Source organism: Triticum urartu, chromosome 1A (assembly GCF_056163025.1).
Source record: "Triticum urartu cultivar PI428250 chromosome 1A, HENAU_Tu73, whole genome shotgun sequence".
NCBI classification, from domain to species: Eukaryota; Viridiplantae; Streptophyta; class Magnoliopsida; order Poales; family Poaceae; genus Triticum; species Triticum urartu.
The window spans coordinates 97,534,512-97,552,229 of NC_141873.1; positions in this window are offsets into that span (position 1 = coordinate 97,534,512).

Sequence of the window (17,718 nt, forward strand, 5' to 3'; positions counted from 1 at the left end):
CGTTCCCTGCTCAAGCGGCTGCTGATTTAGATCACTGCTTATCTGCTACTAGTGCTCGAACGCCCTAAACTTCTATTGCAATGCTCTGCTACTAGTTCAATCAGTTTTGACAGTAAAATTCAATTTCGACTGTGAAGTTCAGTTTCTTCAGTTAACTTTAGAGTGAACAATATTTACAGCATCTGTCGGAGCGCCCGTGGTGCGGCTGATGCATTTTACATCTAGCACTTTTTGGTGATGTATTTTACATCATCTATTGCAGATGATATTAGAGTCCCACTTCAGATTAACGTTGTCTGTCTTGTCCTGCTTCAGCCTCGCCGTCGTACACCTCATCGGAGCTGCTCCAACGACGGAACCATCCATCATAGCGGAGCATTACCCTCGGCGCCGTATCCAGAGGCCTTAGATCTTCTTACCCGCATCTGACATTCACACCAGCATCACCATCCTCCACATCCAACCCAATGATGCTGAGGTCGACAAGGCTATGCCAAAGTGGTTGTACACTCATCGCATCACTTTGTTACTCTGCATTCATGTCGATCCCTCAGGGATCCTTTGGTTCAAAGCAGTTGCAAATCTAGAAATAAATGAATCGTGGTCACAAAGTTAATATGGAGAAAACTAAATGCTCTTTTGAACCACAATTTTAATCGGTTTAGCAAGATAGCCATTATATGATACTAATGTGGACCAAATCTAAGCTCACAAAATATTTCGAGGGCAGGCTTCAGCCTGTTGAAGACTGCCTACTAGAATCGCCACCGGTTCAAAGAAAAAGTGAAGGAAAACATAGGAATTGGAAACTTTACTATGGTACTACTATGTGTGCATTTGGTTAGAAGGAATGGAGCAAAGCAAAACTGGAGGATTTTTTCCTTTGGTGTCTCCTTCAAAGAAAAAATGTAGGAATTTTAATATCCACTTGGACGTCCTTTTCAAATTAATATGCATGAAGAACAGGACTAATTGCATTACTGGCATAATGAGATTCTTATTTTTTTTCATTTTCCCGTGGTTTGACTTTAATTTGACCATGTTTCTCCATTCCTGTGTTCTTCCAATTCATGTGAACCAAACACCCAGGTTGACAGAAATCCTATGTTTGCAAATGCTCTATTTTGCACGTGCATTCCTATCCTATTCATGTGTTTTCCCTGTCCCTGCGTTTTTATAACCCTCCAATTCTAAGGAGCCCTTACAGATTTACTTCATTTTCAGATAGGTGTCAAAGAAAACTCTGTGTGTTATGTCCTGCTCCTGCCGTGCCGTCATCCACCCCACTAGAGGTGCACCATTGACAAAAGCATTCACTGCAGTAGAGATTCCCCCTACAGACTTTCTTTCGCCGCCTCAGATCATCTTCCCCGTTGCCGGCAGCCACGCTAACTGCATTACCATCATCGACTGAGCAGATGAACCTGAGGACTACACAATTCTGGAAGAGAGGTCGCACTCTTTTGTGTCTGCTTATGTTATACATCGGTTATTATTACCTGCTACTTTATCGTCTTGTTCACCTCTTACACTCTGAGTCAAGTCCAAACTAATGTTCAAACTTGAGTTTTAAAATGCATGTGGGGCACATATCGAGGCAAGAACGAATAGTATCTGTCTACTACCTGGTTCATAGGGGGTCTTCTATGTGGTTCATGTTGGGTGGGCAACAAACAGTAGATGTTCCATTGTCTATCTTTTTAAACTGAAGCTATAATCTACCTGCTATCATTAGTTTTGGATCTATCCACTCGTTTGCTACCATCAGTTTTGATTTATGCATGCACCCCTTAGGCCTTACATGATAAAACTATGTTTTTTTATTATGCATGTCAGTTATTGTAGACAATCATACTGAACATGTAGAGAAAAAGAGAAGACCGTTGAGTGGGAATATAATGTCATGCAGACACCGCTCCATGGTAGGCGAAGTACCCCCCCCCTCCCGCCATTCCAGATTGTATTCCAGAGGAAGATAACTGTTCAGAGGGGGATTCAGAGGGAGCCGACCACTCCTATTTACCCCCTGAGGTGTTTGCTCTAACCTGGCAAGCTGATGTTGGTCATATCATGCATATGGCTCCTCGCATTGCTTACATTATACACCTTATATGTCATCAGCTTAGTTTAGATTTGCTTTGTGTGAATGCCACCTGTTTGGTTTCTATATCATACTCCCAACGTTCCTAAATATTTGTGTTTTTAGATATTTCAACAAGTGACTACAGACGGAGCAAAATGAGTGAATCTACACTCTAAAACATGTCTATATACATCCGTATGTGGTAGTCCATTTCAAATCTCTAAAAAGACAAATATTTAGGAATGGAGGGAGTATATGGTAATTATGCAATGCCATCTTCTTTAGCCAGGCATCATATACGTGAATCATGCAATGCCATCCTATTTAGCCAGTCATCGCATACGTGAATTGTATCATGCCATATTTTTTCATAATGTATTCCATTTGTCAACAATGCTTATACATTCATCTACTCTTCCTATGCATCAGCCATTTGAGTCGGTCATGGGAAATTTGGAGTGAAAACAAGGTCTTCTGAGCAGTCAGTGCTACCTGTCGATGCAGATTTCTTACTGGTTACAGATAGCTCCTCAAAGGAGGATTCGGAGATAGATGGCCAGTCATATCCCCCCCCCCCCCCGAGGTGCATGCTCTAACTTGGCAGGGTTATATTTCTCATATTATGCATATGGTGTCTTGCATTGCCATGCCATCTGCTTAGATTAGACATGCTTTGTGTGAATGCCTCATGTTTGCTTTCTATATCAGATATGTGAATTATGCAATGCCATGTTTTTCAGCCAGTTATCATATATGTGAATTATGCACCGCCATGTAGCCAGGCATCATATATGTGAATTATCTCATGCTATCCTTTTTTCATTACATATTCCATTTGTCGACAATCTATGTATATTGAACTACTCTTCATGTGCATCAGCCATTTGAGCCAGTTACGGAAAAATCAGGAGTGAAAACAAGGTCTCCAGAGCAGGCAATGGTACCTGTTGAAGCATATATGTCGATGGTTACAGGTAGCTCCTCGGAGGAGGATTCAGAGACAGATGACCAGTCATATATCCCACCTGAGGTATATGCTCTAATTTGCAATGTTTATATTTATCATATCATGTGTATGGTGTCTTGCATTGCTTAGTTTACACATCATATGCACAATATTCAATTCCATCTGCTTAGTTTAGAGATCATACATGTGAGTGCCAGCTGCTTAGTAGATGAATCAATTATGTCAATTATATCATGCCATCTTGTATACTTAGACAACATGTATGTGAATTATTTCATCCCAACCTATTTTAGAAAGACATCATATAGTTTTTTCATGTCATCCTGCTTAGATACTCATCCAATGTTGAATTATGCCACTATATCATGTTAAGTTATCCATCATATATCTGAAACTGTGTCATGCTATCATGTTTACTTAGCCATCATATATGTGAAATTGTGTCATGCTGTCATGTTTGGTTAGACAACATATATGTGAATTACCACATATGTCTATCATACGATGTCTGTACGTTCAATTTCTTTTCTTATTTATCAGCCATTTGAATTGGAGGGGGTGATGGCAGTATCTAAGGTAGGAAAACCAATTATTCACAAAAGACGGTGCTACCCGTCGATGCAGATGGAACCATGGTTGTACTGGCCCATGAACTAGCCCCACCACACATAATTGAGACTCTTTCAGATAGCACACTTACATCGTTAGACAGAGAACCAGCTACAACCCATCTAACCCCAACCCCAGCAGATTGTAACCCACTTCTAGTTGACTTAGCACCATGTCCACCACAGGGTACCCCCACACGAGCAGTTTGTCAAGCAACTGCAGTGTCCAAAGCACGAAGACCACCACAGCGAACCCAAACTCCATGTTTAAAGCAGAAGAGCAATTGTCCTCAGGTCAAATTCGATAGCTATGGTCCATACTCCTTTGCTGTTGCATCACTGTATTTACTCTTACCAACTACTTTATAATTTGAAGGGTCCAATTGAAACTCCAATGACTCAACAGGTATGTTAGAAACCTATTTCTTTAACTAGATTGCTGTTCTAACTTCTTGCTCTATGCTGATATCAGTTTCAGTTGTATAAACGGTTATGTTCTCATGTGATGCACATTACAAGCGTTGCCAGTGTTGTGTAGTTTCTCACACTTATATTATGTCTATGTTGTTGTGTCTTAAAAATTTATGATTTGAACTGTGTCTCTATCTTGATTAGGCAACATAAACTACAATGATATGGACAATACAGTGACCATAGTACATAGATATATGTTTGTTTCATGTTGTTATCATGTCCACCTTACTACTAAACCAGTTTACCAAAATGAGTTTCGTATACTACATACTAAACTTGTGATGTGTCTACTTGTTTCTCTTGTAGAATGCAAACAGAATATTGGAGAAGAGCACCCCACTATGCAATGGTAGAGAAACTAATGTAGATAAGGTTCAAGATAGTGAGACAACCCTGTTGGTCTCCAAGAAAGGTGATAAAAACAATCTTGTAGACAGTGAGAAAACCCCACAGTCCTGCGTTGATGTAGTGTTCGAGTTACTAGCCATTACCACTGACACAAGCTCTTCGAAGTCGCTGCCTGAATCACTTCGGCTTCTTCAATCTTAGCTATAAGAAGAAAGGCATCAGTCAGCTATGCTACGGCAAGAAGCCGAAGGACTGAGGAAGTTCCTGCAGAATCCAGATGCATACTTTCTGGTGCAATAGCAAGCGCTGGAGGATTTAAGTGCCAAACAAGAGAAAGTTAATAAGCTTGCTAAGCATCTTGCCAGCATTATGGGTACCCAGGATATTGTTTCTTGAGCTCTTTTGAAGTGGTTTCAGTTCTGGACTTGTTTTGCTACGGCGTTTATTTGCACTGGTCGCCAACTTTGACAACCAGTGTATGTGATATGTTGCTTTGTTCCCTATATTTGAACTGGTTCCGAACTTTGATGCCCAGTGGATGTAATATGTGTAATAGGCATGATAGCCTAGCATAAGTTGCTTGCTTATTTATTTCCTTGTTGTCTTGTTTATTTGTTTGCTTGTAGTAAGTACAGTTCTTTTTCCGCGGTTTGCTAGTGGCCGCAATAACCTATTTTTTAAAACTAGGCCACATTAACCATAGGCTACATATTTACTGTAGTGACCATGGGCCTCCTACGGGTCATAGAAAGAATGGGCCTTCTACGGGCTGTAGAAACAATGGGCCTTCTATGGGGTGTAGCATCGATGGGCCTTCTACGGGTCGTATGATCAATTGGCCAAATGTCGGCCAATAACGGACCGCATTATGGGTCGTAAACGGGCTAGAGTTGGAACCGTCCGTTCCTGGGCTGACCATAACAGGTCATCGTTAATCGGCCATATTTGATGACGCTATGAAAATGGACCAACTGATTAACTGGCCACATACGGGCCGACTGTAACCACGAGCTGAATTTGGCCCACAAGAAGAAAAGGCCTATAATGGGCCATAAGTAACCGAATGCTGGAAATGAGCCCAAGAATAAATGGGCCCTGAGAAGGCCGAAAGATAACATGGGCTAGGAATGGCCCAATGGAATAATGGGTCGTTAATGGTTATAAAGCAATACACTGTTCATTACGGGCCTGTTTCACCATAGGTCGCTAATGGGCCAAGAGTTACAAAGGGCCTCATATGGGCCGAAAGACGTCATGGGCCATACATGGGCCGGAAGTTACAACGGGCTGGAATCGTATTGGACGGCCCAGATGATGCTACTGGGCCTAATTCGTATAGGCCGTAACGGGCCGTGTGTTAGCGGGTTGCAAATGGGCTATATGCGAGCAGGCCCTTAACAAGCTGTCACCCCCAGGGTGTCATTCTAGAGTAAACTCATATTAATGGTGCCACATCATCATAATTAAATTTTGCTAATCATCACTTTGTCCCAAACCGACCTCAAACTCTAATTTAAAAGACAAGTCAAAATTATTTCTCGTCAAGCTATAAAACTAAAATGTTCAAATAGTTCTATACAATTTTGCTGATCAATGTCATGTTAAAACCAACTTGGTTTGACTCACAAATAAATTCCTAGGAAATTAATAACTGGTCCAAAAGCATTTAAATTGGCCTTTTCAAAATAAGAAAATATTTATAATTTTCCAAATGATGTGAAACATTGTGTGTGGTCTCAAATATTGCAATACTAATTATGTGGCCATCTACACTTTTTACAAAACTCTTTTGCTAACAAACTAATATGCAAACCAGAGTTATAAAAAAATAGAAAACAGAGAAGGGACAGAGGTTCTACTGGGCACTTTGGCCCAGCTAGCTACACAAAAGGCCCAGCCCACCCCCGCTTGTCCTGTTCCTCTCGCTATAGGGGGACAGGAGGGCCATGGCGGCCATCCGCCAGCGATGGCCGTGCGTGGCAGCCATCTGTCCCCTGCCCCTTCCTACAAATTATGTGGCCATCTACACTTTTTACAAAACTCTTTTGCTAACAAACTAATATGCAAACCAGAGTTATAAAAAAATAGAAAACAGAGAAGGGACAGAGGTTCTACTGGGCATTTTGGCCCAGCTAGCTACACAAAAGGCCCAGCCCACCCCCGCTTGTCCTGTTCCTCTCGCTATAGGGGGACAGGAGGGCCATGGTGGCCATCCGCCGGCAATGGCCGTGCGTGGCGGTCATCTGTCCCCTGCCCCTTCCTACAAAGCCCCCCCCCCCGGGCGCCCCCGAAACCCTAGCGCCCTCCTCCTCTCGTCCCCATCTCCCTCCCTCGCGCTCGGCCTCGTTGGTCTCCTCTGCCCCACCTCATCATCCATCATCATCGCGGCCACCGTCGTTGCCGTCGCTCGGCAGCACGTCAACGAAGTCCGGTGTGACCTGCTTCGTTCGTCCTGAGCACCAAACCGAGTCGGGGCGGCCCATATGCTCTGCATCGCCGTTGTCTCCTCGCCACGACCGCCGCCTCTCGTCATCAAATTTGACGCATCCCGGCCACCCTGCGCTCCCTGATCTCAACCACAAGCACCAGGGTGAGCATCCCCTTCGATTCCCCCATGTCTCCACTTTGATTCGTACCTGTGCACGCCGCCCTCCGTCATGGTCGAATCTCAGCGTCCGCGTACGCGCTCATGTTGCTGCCTTGCTGATGCTACTGGCGCTATGTGGCTTGCTGTTGCTACTGTCGTTGTGCTGCTAGCTGCCGCGCCACTCTACTACCACTGCTTGCTACTTGTACTGTTGCTGGCTGCCCCTTGTGCTGCCGCCGCTGCCTGCTGCGTCGCTCCTATTGCTACCGTTAGTTGTTGCTCTTAGCTGCTACGCCTGACTGCCGCCGCTGCTGTCCGACGCTGCTGCAACTTGCCGCCGTCGCTGCTCCGGTGCTGGCCTCGGCTGTGGCTGTGACCAGGGCCGAGCATGTGTGTGCGTCATGTGTGTGTGTGTGTCGTGTGTGTGCGCTGTGTGTGTGTTCTGCATAGTGTGTGTGCGTGCAGTTGGCCATGGCCGTGTGCGCATGTGTGTGTGCGCGCATCATGCGTGTGGCCGATTGGGCTATGCCCATATGGCCAGCCCCGGCTTAGATTAGTACCACTAGGTTTAATTAGTGTTAAGTTAGTCTAATAGTAGATGACATGTAGGCCCCTTTAAATAAGTTAGATTTGTTTAATTGTTTAGATAAATAGTCTATGACATGTGGGCTACACCTGTCCTTTGACTAGTCAAAAGTAACTTAGTCAATTCGGTTTAAGCTAAATATAATAATCCCAAGAATTCAATTAAACTTTGAAAAATAATATAAAATAAACCGTAGCTCGGATGAAACAGTTTTCTACATGAAACTTGCTCAGAAAAATCCAACGAATCCAAATACGTGATACGTTTACCTGTCAGGTCCCTCTAACTACATGAACATGGAACATTCCCCCTCTGGTCATCTGTCTGACATAGGTTCGGAACCGGGAAAACATTCCGGTTGAATTCCCCCTTCACCTTTATCGTGTAGCCATACGTTAGAGACACCCGACACATCATATTTCCATGTTATAATTTGTAATGCTCTATTTGCTTATATTTATTGTTTCTTCCCCCTCTTCTCTCCGGTAGACCCTGAGACCGATGCCGCCCCTGTGATCGACTACGTCAATGACACTTCTTCCTTTTCAACAGAGCTTCCAGGCAAGCAAACCCCCCTCGAGCATTCCGATATCGCCCATTTCTTTCCCTCTCATGCGTGCATTAGAACTACTACTGCTTTCTGTATGATCCTACTCTGATGCATAGCCTGTTTTTGTTACCTGCTTTCATACCTTACCTGCTTATTCTAAACTGCTTAGTATAGGTTGGTTAGAGATCCATCAGTGGCCCCACCTTGTCCCAGTTGCCCCGCTTTATGTTCGATGACTCGATCAATGTGATCGACGTCTAGGCCTCGACACCTGCACATCGCCCCCCTAGTTGTACGACTCTACAGAGTTACTATCGAGTGCCAAGGGTGACACCTCATACATCACTCCTGATGAGATCTCTATAGTGTAGCTATTCGGTCATGGTGATCGAGGGTGATTTCCTCTTTAACCACTTCCGATATGGCTCTGTCGTGCAACCCCTCAAGTGTGAACCTCGAGGGTGGATCCTCTTACGTTCACCTTGATGATTACATCGAGTGGAATTCACCGGGGGTGATTCCTCGGGTTTTCCCCTTGATATCTGGACACACGGATACTTGGACTTTACAACTGTTACTTGGAAAGGTGGGTCAACCATGAGAGGTACCCGCGAGTGATGTGGAGACAGGTTGACCTGGAAGGTACCCGAGAGTTGAACACGAGGCGTGGCCGGGCATTCTTAGCCCTTCGCAAGTACTCGAGACGGGGTGATGGGGTGACATTTTTTGCGAGTCTCTGCTTGTTACCGTGTGTTCCTAATCCACTACGCTTTGGATATTTAATCCGAGGGGCCTCTGGCCTAATAGCACTAACCATCACGTGGGCATAGTATGGGCGTTCTACGTCGTATGCATCAGCCGAAGCTTATTAGACGTCAGCGACTGAGCGGCGCGCGCCGGGTTGGACTGGTAAGCTCCTGCCTTTTTAAGGAGGTAGCTAGGTCTACTCACTGGCCGACCAAGCAACGTGCAGGAGTTCCCAGGGCGATGGCCCATGACCCCTGGGGGCATAGGCTTAGTCCAGCGTGATGACCTCTCTATTAAGCCTAGGTCGGGTTGTGGCGTATTGTTTGGCCGAGGCCGGGCATGACCCAGGAAAGTGTGTCCGGCCGGAGTTAATCGAGCATGGTGGGTAAGTTGGTGCACCCCTGTTGGGAACAAAACATCTATCGATAGCATGGCCTACGGTAACGGACACTTGGAGTTGTATCCTGATTGATACAACTAGAACTGGATACTTGAGGTGATAACTAGATAGTATGGCTCTGGGATTGCTTTCTCGCAGGGAGTCGAGAAAGGATCTCTGGCCGAGGTTGATAACACTACTACTACTTTACATTATGTTGATCTGTACTCTTCTATATGCTGCAATATGCTTGAAGATGCTTGAAGATGCTAGTCTTCAATAGGCTAGGCTTTCCCCTTCTCTTCTGGCATGCTGCAGTTTAGTCCACAGATACAACCCATTTCCTTTGATACAGATGCATACTTAGTTTAGATCTGATGTAAGTCTTGAGAGTACTTTGGATGAGTACTCACGGTTGCTTTGCTACCTCTTTTTCCCCTATACCCGATTATTCCGACCAGATGATAGATCCCAGGAGCCAGACGACACTACTGATGCCTACTACTACGTGATGGCTGCTGACGACCTGGAGTAGTTAGGAGGCTCCCAGGCATGAGGCCTTTCCTTTTCAATCAATGTTTCTTTTGTGCTAGCCTTCTTAAGGCAAACTTGTCTAACTTATGTCTGTACTCAGATATTGTTGCTTCCACTAACTCTTGTGTATTCGAGCCCTCGAGGTCCCTGGCTTGTAATATAAAGCTTGTATTATTTTATTTTTGTGTCTAGAGTTGTGTTGTGATATCTTCTCGTGAGTCCTTGATCTTGATCGTACACATTTACGTGTATGATTAGTGTACAATTGAATCGAGGGCGTCACAAGTTGGTATCAGAGCCAACTGCCTGTATGTAGCCCCCTTTCCAACTCCTTGGCCGAAGTCGAGTCTAGTCAGTAAAAAACCTTTTACTAACATGGCCGTGTGGCTTATGGGCCCACATCGCCATTGGATGGTATTAGGATCTTTTATTCCTTGTCTATACCCTGGAATTATGATCTTTCTTCTATTTCGGTTAACTGATTTTGCTAAAAATCTAACTTTAGGTTCTCGAAAATACTTTCTCCCAGAGAGCCCCTTCAGTCTAGATGATCGCTTGCTGCACTAGAATATTTGTAAGATACTCTCCGATGTTTCCCCGAAACCCTTGTGCCCTTCACCGTTGCAATTCCATATCACCGATAAATCCCTATGGATAGCTACATACACTTGTTGTCCATACATTCATTTCCAATTGTTCTTGTTATTACAAGATACCTTGAAATACTTTGAGATTTTCGAGAATCCTTGGTGCCTGCTGCCTTGCATCTCCTTTTCCACCTGAATACCCCTACGAATAAATCCTCACACTTATCGGGGATTCGTTCATCCCCAATTGTTCATATGTCTCACAAAATTCTTTGGAATACTATTCGATCTTCCGATAATCCTCAGTAGCCTATTGCTCTTGTTCTTCCTTATCGTCTTGCATTATGGTTAAATCCATATGTCTAGCAATATTCATTAACATCCTCTGTCCTTGTTATCCAGAGCCTATTGATTATTTATGTTTCGATTGCTCACAAGCATCAATCGAACCCTGAAATTTGAACTTCCTACTCATACGTCATTCTAGACATGAGTTGGATCTCGGCCAATCATGTTGTAATGATTGTCCACATAGTTCCCTTCTACTTGAACGTCGAATTATTCAGCTGTTTCTATAATCTGATGCCTTTGCATTCTTCCTTCTTCTGGTTGAGTATCGATACTCACATCAGATCCTATGTGGACCGCCAGATCCTTTGTTGGATTTTATCCAACAATGTCCATCATATTCAATAACCTTTTGAGCCTTTCCTTAGATACATATTGCCTTTGGTAAATTGTATCCTCTGCCTTCTCAACCATGCTCTGCCTTCGAGCTTGTTTTATTTTACTCGTGGAGTTTGTGGTATATGTTCCCAAGATGCCCCTATGGGTTGAACCTATGCCTTCCTTAATCCATGTGAACCCGAGAGTTTTCACGAGTCATACCCTTCTGGTGTTTTGCCAGATAACATTTCAACACTACAACTTCAAGTGAGAAGTAAATGAAATGATATGCATTAAAGAAGTGGGAGTCGACCTTGAACTTTGTGTTCATGCCCATGGACATGATGTAGATCTTATCATGGAAGCTTCTCTTAAAATTAATTATCCCCTTGGTATAAGATCATATTATATCTAGGATTTGATCCTTTCCAACCGTGGTTCTGACCATGATTGTTCCCCTTTGATTCCATTTCTCGGATAAGTTAAAGCACTTGTCTTCTGTAGATAAATGCATCTTTGCAATCTCTATTTTGATCTTCCATAGAGTATTACCCTCTGGTATCTCGAGAATAACAAAGAACCATGTTGCTTCCTACGAGTCTTCATCTAGTATTGCTTCTCATCAATTTTAGATTTCCCCGGGTTTGAGTTGTTAGTCACTCGAGAACGCCGATAAGTGAATCGATTCCACACTCCAATTCTATAACTCTAAGTAATTTTTGTTGCTTACGAGTTTAATAATCCTTCTAGTCATTCCTAGCCTGATTGGCTATATCATTACCATGCTAAATTTTAACTGTGCTACCTGGTCCTTCTTCTTGGAGCACAATTTTCGATGATGAGCTAAGCCTATGTCGATCTTCCTCGCCATATCATTTCGCCTTGAACATCAAGCTTAATTTTGAGTTTGTGTCATACCCGTGGTTCCAATAACCTTTCTCTTCATCATTCCTTTGACCTGATGTCATCGCCGATCGATTACATCTTCATGAAATCTCTTGACAAATGTGTCGTGATCATCATCAACATTCTGAGCTCTTCCAGGATATCAATCGAATTCATGATGAGAAATACAATCCTTGCCCCTCGATTATTTGTGTTATCATTGACAACATTCTTGTCTTTTCCCCAACACAAACTTGTTCATATAATTTTAGAACTACAAACATCCTTTTTGACATGTCGATGGATTGCAGCTGAACCCATCGGCCACATCCTTATCTTTTTCCTAGTAAAATTTATGAGATGTTCTAAAAATTCCCGATGGAACCTCGTGTTTCCGAAGTCCGGCCTTTACTTGAAGACCATGTCAATGCTATCTCAAAGCATGTCTGTGGTACTTCGATCATCAATAATAACATTTGAAGCATAATGCAAATTTTTCTTTATCAATTATCCAAACACCTTTGCATGGGTAATGTCATGAAATTTCTCTCCCCTTACCTAAAAGGGTTTTCTACTTTATATCCTATCATGGATATCATGCTCTTCTTGTCCTTGGGAAGGATATACCCCTAAATTATGTGTTTAAACACATTTTTACCTTTCCATTGTTCTATTTAATCTAATAATCACATTTTCATTTCCATTGTTTTGTTTAACCTTCTTGAGATTTATATGATCTAAGCAGCAATAAGTCATTGCTTTTGTAAGCACCTCGGTGTACAAGTCTGTCAGTAAGAACCTGTTACTATTGTTGATGACATTCCGGTATCCACCGATGGACGAGAACTTTGCCTAATGGTCCGCCTCGTTCAACAAGCAGGAAAATGGTTCTCTTCGTCCCTCGCCCTTGGTACCAACGTTGTTGTCAACATAACTGACAGTCTATCCTCTGACATGTCTTTCTATCATGACCGTGTAAGATGTCAACGGCCTTCCTACTTTTAACCACATGGTGGGCCCATAATCCTCAGGTCCCGGGATCAAAACCTGACCCTCCTGTACACCCATGTTGCCAAAGTTATTCCTCGCGCTTGATTTTCGTATTTAATTCATGGTTCATCTCCCTAGTAATCTACTTTGGTATCAGATGCAATGCTTATTCTCGTTGCTCTGGACCCCTTTCACACCTTGTTCAGGCATCGAATGATTGCCTACCCGCTTAAACTTCTCATGGCACCTCCTTACTTTGCTCTCAAATTTTTCTTAAGTTTCAGTTCGAGAGTTACTTTCCGCCACCTTCCCCCGATGTTAGCTACTAGGTAGTCAACCTTGCAGAGGTCCGTTCTTCCGGAATAACCACCCTTTATCCTTTCATAAGTACGGTGAAGATCCTGAAGGAAGGACGACAACTTCATCATGATGCATTCAGGCATAGGAATGAAGACATCAATGCTATGGATCGACCTCTTCAATAAGAGCAACCAAGACCGAGAAGATCCGTTAGAATTCCGTAACCAAAACTTTCCTCCTTACTCCACCTCTTAAATCTCGGGACGAGATTTCTTGTAGTGGAGGAGATTTGTCACACCCAGGGTGTCATGCTACAGTAAACTCCTATTAATGGTGCCACATTATCATAATTAAATTTTGCTAATCATCACTTTATCCCAAACCGACCTCAAATTCTAATTTAAAAGACAAGTCAAAATTATTTCTCGTCAAGCTATAAAACTAAAATGTTCGAATAGTTCTATACAATTTTCCTGATCAATGTCATGTTGAAACCAACTTCGTTTGACTCACAAATAAATTCCTAGGAAATTAATAAGTGGTCCAAAAGCATTTAAATTGGCCTTTTCAAAATAAGCAAATATTTATAATTTTCCAAATGATGTGAAACATTGTGTGTGGTCTCAAATATTGCAATACTAATTATGTGGCCATCTACACTTTTTACAAAACTCTTTTGCTAACAAATTAATATGCAAACCAGAATTATAAAAAAATAGAAAACAGAGAAGGGAGAGAGGTTCTACTGGGCACTTTGGCCCAGCTAGCTACACAAAAGGCCCAGCCACCCCCGCTTGTCCTATTCGTCTCGCTACAAGGTGACACGAGGGGAAAATCCTATTCGCCGCTTATTGTGGCAAACTGTCGAGCTGCCGCACACCCCCTCGTCTCGAGTGGGCCGGCCTTTTTATTTCCTCTTCCGTGCCCTTTTCCTCCCTTGCCCTGACTCGTTCATATTCAGAGTAGCCACAACTTTCCCTTCCTTCCTCACCTCGCCTGGATCCCCTTTTCCTTCGTTGCGGCGCCTGGTTCTTCTGCTTCCTCCGCTGGCCGCTGCTTCTTCTGCTCCCTCCGCCAGCCGCTGCTTCTTTTGCTTCCTCCGTCGGCCGCTGTTTCTTCGGCTCCCTCCGCCGGCCGCTGCTTATTCTGCTTCCTTCGCCGGCCGCTGCTTCTTCGGCTTCCTCCGCAGGGATCCTACTCCGCAAGAGACTGCGGCGCTCGTAAGCAGCTGGCGGGCCTCTCTACTCGCTATTCATCTGCGCCATCGCATCAGATCTTGCTGAGCTAAGCGCGTTGGATGTTTTTTTGCAAGTTTTCTGTGCCTCTGCTAGGGTTTCCTCAAGCTCGGCGTCGTCCAGGTCCCGGTGAAGCTCGGCATCAACTTGGTAACGCGCCCAATCCCCCCCACCCCCCGCCCCCCGTTGTGTTCTTTGCTCCCTGTGTTATACCGCGCGATCTAGCCATTTTTTTCATTCAGCATTTTGGTGAAGTGTTGCTAGGGTTTTGTAGGGGGCTTTGGTCGTAGTGGTGGTGTTTTGGATGTTATGGAGATTATACAAGGGGGTTTTGTTCAGAGATCTGGATTAGGGGGTTTGATTCAGCATGATGATGTTAGGGGGTTGTGTTTAGATATTTGGAGTCAGGGGTATGATTTTCAGCATGATGATGTTAGTGGGTTGTGTTCAGAGATTTGGAGTCAGGGGTATGATTTTCACCATGATGTTGTTAGGGGGTTATGTGTTCTGGTACTTGTCCTTGAGATTTTATGTTTTGTTTTGTTGATGATGGTAGGTGCTTTGTGTAGCATGGTCGTCTCTGTGTGTTTTTTGGATTTTGTAGTAGCATCTGAAGATGACATGGAATTTTTTTTCACATATGTTTGTGTAACTTTTTACTAGTACTGTATCTGTGCTGGATCATATTTTGACAAATCAAATTTCTGATTCCACTATGATTTGTGCAACCAAAGTGAAGGTTCTTCATATTTGATTTGTGCCTATGCAGAAACTAATTTGTTGGTTTATTGACTGAGTTTTTTGATTTCTTAATCAGGCTGGAAAATAATTTGCGTACATTTGCACCATCCAAGAAATTGTCCCTTAAATCATCCCCCCTCTCATTAATCTGGCAGCGTTGTGATGCACAATCGTTTTTCTGCGTAGGACTGATAGACATTTGATATGTGCTTATGCAGAAAAAAGTATTTTGTAATTGATAAGCAAAGTTGGAAATCTGTTTTTAACTGCTTGACTGAACGCATTCAACTGTTGCGTCACGTGTTTTATACTTTTATTGATTCCACGCCTATCCTTGTCGATTAATTCATAGATGCATCCATAAAACCCTATCCTAGCCTAGTGTAGTGAGTGGCAAAAGCGACTTTCAGGGTTTCGGCGCATGGGGTGTGGGGAAACGAAACGAACGTGAACGGTAGGAATAGGTGGAACCAACAATCAGTGCCTGCTTTTATTGTTTGTTTGCTGTGAAGTTATATGTCATTTCTTTTTGTTAATCTGATGTTTACTACAGGGGCTACTTTTTATTGTGCCCTTTTTTTGTTAATCTGTTTTCGAAGTTGTTGAACTTGTGGCATTTTTTTATACATTGATTCCTGTTAATTCGCTGCTTTTATATTTGATTGGAGAATCACTCTTCTCTTCTTTTTCACAATAAACCATGAAATAAGATATGAATAAGATTTGCTTAAATTACAGTTTTGAGAATAACTTTTGTGTGCTACCCTTTTTTCACATATGGATGGTTCTCATGTTAGTTTCATTTTTTTAGATGATTGTTATTACGTGATGAGTTATATATTCCATATAGTATGTTGTTGTGGTTTTTCATATATGATGTAAACCCAGTAATGCAAGATGAAACTTGCAAGATGTGGTACTTTTTAGGTTGATGTTTATAAACATTTTTTCTTCAAATGTGTTTACATGTTTTTAATATACTTTCTTCTGTGTGTTTAATTAGTCTTTGTTTCATGACCTTAGTTTTTTTATTTTTATACATGTCTCCCTCAACTCTAAACATGCCTAGACTTTACAAATATCCTGCTGGTACCATCAAGCACGGGTTTTCTACCATCAGGTGGCATAAAGCAGTTTCTGATTTAAGTGATAATCAAAAGTGTTTGTTAGGAAATATGAGCTCGATAATCTTCTGAATATTCATCCTCACTTAATGGTTCCAATACCAATCCTTCAATGGGTGGCGGACCACCTGAATTGCAATGGGACTGGAGTTTTCATAAAGGGTGATAAAATAATTCATCTTAGAAGACACATGGTAATTCAGGTTTTTGGCATCCGTTCTGGTTCTGTGCCTTTTCCTCTGGATAGCACAGATGCAGTTGTTGTGGCTAGAGTGTTACAACTTAGGTCTCAGTATCTCGGTAATGGCCAGAAGAACATTCAATTTGATAATATCATCACTATCATGAAGAATGACGAGACCGAGGAAGGATTCATGCGGAGATTCTTATTTATGTTCATAAGTTCTATTTTCTGTCCAACCACTCGGAATTGTGCAAATTGGAAAATTCTTTATGGGCTGCACGACATTAGCAAGTTGAGGACCCTTGATTTGGCTCAACTTTGCATTGATCACTTGAACAAAGAAATTGATAACTTCAGCACCAATCTATTCAATAGGACTGAAACTCCATTGAACAATTCAATCTATGTTGGTGGATGCTTACCTTTAGCTACTGTAAGTTTTATAATTTTCCCTCCTTTTCATTTTTTAAATGTATTGTTAAGTTATGCAATTTTTGTTTATATTTCACTGATTTGGTGTTTCATGTTCTCTTATGACTCCCAATATTCTTAGATTGTCTATCTGGACTTTGTGGACTTCACAAAAGCTTCTCAACAACGAAGTATCAATTATGGAGTCCCTAGAATGGCCTATATTCAGAATGATGACTTTGACTATCTAGCTATAGTGGACTTAAACCCAAGATCCAAGAAGACATTTGCATTGGGATTCTTACTAGTAAGCTTGTTCTATCTTTTTTCTGCATTTGTTTAAGTGACGACAAAAGTTGCAGAAAATATTTTCAAACAATAATGAGAAAATGTTTTAATTCTTAATTCTTTGGAATGACATTTTTAGGTGACTTTAAGAACTTTTTAGAACTGTTTGTTGACTTTGTTTTTTCTTTTCAGTTGAAAGACATTTCTATGACACCTTACGGTGCTCGTGCAATTGTATTGGCTCAAGAGAAGTGGTCCAAATCCCCACAGAGTTATGTTGCTGAGGAAAATCTCATTCCAAAGTCCAATGAAATCTCAAATGTTGCATCTACCTCGAACAGTAATCCAGAAGTATGTTTTATCTAGTTATTAACCTTTTTGTTTACCAATTCATTTTAGTCGTCTCACTTCAGTGTCATTGCGAACTAGGAAATCAGTTGCCAT